The 4,128-nt window shown below is 43.4% G+C and overlaps 1 pseudogene; it reads right to left on the bottom strand.

Moving 5' to 3' along the window:
* Positions 1-3,119: 3,119 nt before the first annotated feature.
* On the bottom strand, positions 3,120-3,676 carry LOC147975428 (uncharacterized; annotated as a pseudogene).
* Between the last annotated feature and the right edge of the window lie 452 nt (positions 3,677-4,128).

Below are 4,128 nucleotides of genomic sequence, written 5' to 3'. Positions count from 1 at the left end.
GGGACAAAAATTTACCACGACATGTTGATGCCGCTCCATGATAGCATGCCAAGTTTCATACATTTCAGACGAGTTTTGGATTTACTAGAATTTAGAAACCAGGTATCTTAATGTTTGCGACCGAGTGACGGTGGCAGGGTGTTTGACATTCATTCCCACTTTCTTGCATGGGACCTAAGAATGCAACCAAGGACACATATTTGATTTTTCAACCAATTTATATGCAATAGAGCATATGCATGTAGTTCAAATTTGAATTATGCACATAAAATGACTAGAAAACCTAGTTGATGTGTCACTACAAGAAATATGTCAACATGTGACCCTCACTATTGGCTGCTGAAAGGTCATAGTTTTTCATTTGCGACCTTTTTGTCACCAAAAATAGAAGGTCAAAAGCTGGCGGTCGTAAACTGAAATTAACGACCTTCTGTAAAAGGTCGTTGGTCCTTTGACCAAAATTTTGGTCACTAGCAGCCTCCCCAAGCCACGTAGGATCCAGCGTGGCAAGCGAACGTGGATAAGATTCAGCCCGGTCCGATTTGGTGTCTATATGGGTCGAGCCTATTAATTCAACCCATTTATATATTTTTTTCATGTCAATTTTCGCTAGCTACATGGACCTAGCCCGGCAATTCAGCCTTTTTATTTTCTGGGCCATGGCCTTTTTGGCTCAACAATTCTAGATTTTTTTATAATTACTTTTTCCTTTTATTTTTTTACAATGGGTCAATTAGTGAGATGGGTCCCAACTGTAAGTTCTAGTAATTGGTCCCAGTTGACAGGTTTTAGGAAGTGGGTCGCATTCTTCGGACTTTAATTTCATAGTAATTAAATAGCCAGTATTTAAATTGGCCAGACAGAAAATACAAGTAGTACTTCGAATAACAGCAGCCAAAATTAGTATGGAGCTGCTACTCTACACATAATACATTTTCAATCACGGTTTTACAAGCTCCATGTTTAATAACTAGAGAATATACAAGCTCTACAAGTGTCTTCAATCTTCTTCAATATGGAGCTCATTTCGGTAGCGAGCACAAACTGGGCACCTACATCATCACAGGAAGGCAATTTTAGATCATAAAAACGAATGTTCCAAGCACAGTTTAGAGAAAAGTACCAAGTAAATTTGCCCTCAATCATACAAAAAAAGTTTAGAGAAAACCAAACATGAACAAGCACTTATTATGCAGGACACATACGTACACATCTCAGGAAAAGCTTGGAAAGAGCAAGGTGTCAGAGCATGATGTTATCGAAAGCATGATTTACAAGTTTGTCTCTGAGACATATGATAGTGCTTTTCATAGAAGACAGAATAAGTAAAACTATTCATGTTTGCGAACCCAGACTCTAACGAAGACCATCCAGAAGTGACCCGAAGAGCGACCCAATATAGTGACTACTACAGTTCATATTTTGATAGTAAATCTGATGTGTAATCATATGGATAATAAAATACATGGCACAATATCAGTACATCTCCAAACAGCCAATAAATCTCATAGTACCACAAGGACATGCACCTGTAGTACATCCTTCATTGCAGGTTCACATCTTAAGCTAATAGCAAGGCTATCAGTTCAACAACACTAATACCACCTCAAGCATCACCAGTTTAAAAAGAATGAGCACCAAAACAAAACGGCAGCAGATACCTTTTTTTTTCAAAAATCAGCTCATCCTCTTGACCGCTCCAGATATCGTCCTCTTGCATTTCTCAGGAAATTATAAATTCTGGTTAGCACGCAAGAAAATATCAGAGTAGAAAAGTGGCATTGAAACTACCAAAAAATTCTCATGCTTATTGTTTTTGCAAGAAGTTATTTTTGCAAGAAGGCATCAATCAGATTTTGAAGCTAATAATAATTAACATGTACTTATCACTTGTTGGAGTTGGTTATCTTCAATTAATAAATTTTTGAAGTAGAACAAGACATGTTCATTCACGGTACAGTCAAACAGAACTAATCAAGCAGCTAAATTATTCAACATGACAACATATTCCCCAATTATGCACTTGAGATCATACCAGTCATACTGCAATAAAGAACACACCATCCTGAACTATATAGCTAAATAATTGTGCGTCAGTTGTTTCAAACAGAACATATGAGGCGGTTCCACCAAACAACAAACACCACATGACTATCACCGAGGAGCAAATGAGTCAAGGAAGAACAAAACAAACACTCAGCAAAATAATGAGAGCTTGGATCTTCCACAAGATCGGGATAGGCAGCAAGACCAGGCTAAACAGAGGCATGTGCATGTTCATTCTAATGCACTAATTGAAGAGAACCGTGATTGACAGAGGTAGGCCAGCAAGAAAGTTTAGTCAATGCACTAATGCAGCAAGATGTTGTTATAGCGTTGACAGTAGGAAGCTTAGGCAGAGAGCCTAGAAATATCAATTTTTACCTTTTACTTATTTATCTTTGAATGAGCCCCCATAAAATGTTTTAAGAAACAGAAGTGCATTTCTATGTGGTAAAATTATGTGCCTAGTTGCTGAAAAAAGATGTTTATTTATGTTGACAGAATGCTTTTGAGGAGTTGGCATCCAGTTCTTATTGAGCTATACAAGGAGGCTAGAATTGAGCACTGCCGTGCAACTAGGGACTTGAGTAGCTATGGCTGCTATGTGCAACATGTGCTCATCACCAACAACATGTGCTCATCAACTAGGGACTTGTGTCTGATGAAGGTTGCCCTTTGGGGCGGCATCGGCAGCTCCGCCAGATACATACAAGCATCTGAGAAACACTTGAACCAAGAGATGCAACTACCCGAATGCTTTATTCAAGATTTAACATAGTAACTTTACACACAGAAAGGAAATTGAAGGCAACCTCTTTGCACATCAGTTATTTATGAACGAAGGGAGTGATATTCAGCTTCCACAGTTAAAGGAGACCCGTAAACTCATTGCGCACAGTTGCAAAAACATATTATGCACTAGCAATATAGCATCAGCATGTGTGTGTGTGTGCCGCGGTTACCTAGATATCCTACTAAGCGAACTAACATATTATGCACTAGCAATATCGGCAGTCAGTTTGTTGGTCTTGTACTTGTCAAACTAACAATCTATGGATTTTGCAATCTAAATGAGATCAGTATACACTAATTGCACACAATTGCAGCAGCGCCATCGAACCAATGGATGAACAAGCCGACCAAGTGAGACCAAGAAGGAAGGCAAGCAGATCAGATGGGAAGGGGGTGGTTACCATCCTGGCACGCTCGCTCTTCTCCTGGATGGCATCATCCTTGAGCACCCTCTCCATCTGCCCAATCACAGAGACAGAGAGAAAAAATGTCAGGAATGCATCACGTTGATGCAGCCACGGAGAAGAGAACTGACTGGGGGCGGTCGGGCGGGATACCTCGGGGACGGATGATGGCGTGGACCCAGCGGAGAGGAAGAGGGCGGGTGGATCTTGTCGGGGTCCGCGACGCACTCTATGATGACCCGGAAGTGCAGCAGCACGTCGTCGGCCTTGTTCACGTCGAGGTCGATGTAGTAGCTGGACGGGAGGCGCTCGTAGTGGTCCTCGAGCGCGCAGTCGAAGAAGGGGCGCCTCCTGGTTGCTGGCAGCCCGCAGGCGGTCGAAGATCCCCCTCCTCACGTTGGCGGCGGCCCGTGTCTCTCGGTGTCGCTATCGGCCATCTGCCCGAGGCCGAGGCGGAGGTGAGGAGGCAATGGAGGTGGCAGTGGAGGTGCGGCACCAAGGGCGGGACCAGCGCAACGAGTGAGGCATCAAGGACGGGGTGGGTCGGCGGGCGGAGGAAGAGCGACGCCGGGTTTGCGTCCTACGGGCACGGGCAGTGGAGTGTGGTGGCGCGCGAGCATGGGTGGCTGGATCTGAATCGGGGGCGGGAGGTAGGTGGCGGCTGCGAGTGGATCTGAATCGGGGGAGAGAGGGGAGAGGAGTGGAGTTAGGGTTTGGGTTGGCCTGGTGAGTGAGAGACGTTGGATTCGCCTGGTGTGGACGGTTCAGATCACATTGGTCCGAGAATCTGTGATTTAAAATAATTTCCAAGTACTAAAGATAGAGCTATTTTGTGAAGCAACTATCAAAACTATTTTGCGAAAGGGCATTATACAAATTTTCACTCAAG

The sequence above is a fragment of the Triticum urartu genome, chromosome 4A, assembly GCF_056163025.1.
Source record: "Triticum urartu cultivar PI428250 chromosome 4A, HENAU_Tu73, whole genome shotgun sequence".
Classification (NCBI taxonomy): Eukaryota; Viridiplantae; Streptophyta; class Magnoliopsida; order Poales; family Poaceae; genus Triticum; species Triticum urartu.
Note: the sequence above shows the minus strand (reverse complement) of the source record. Positions and strands in the feature narration are given on the sequence as shown.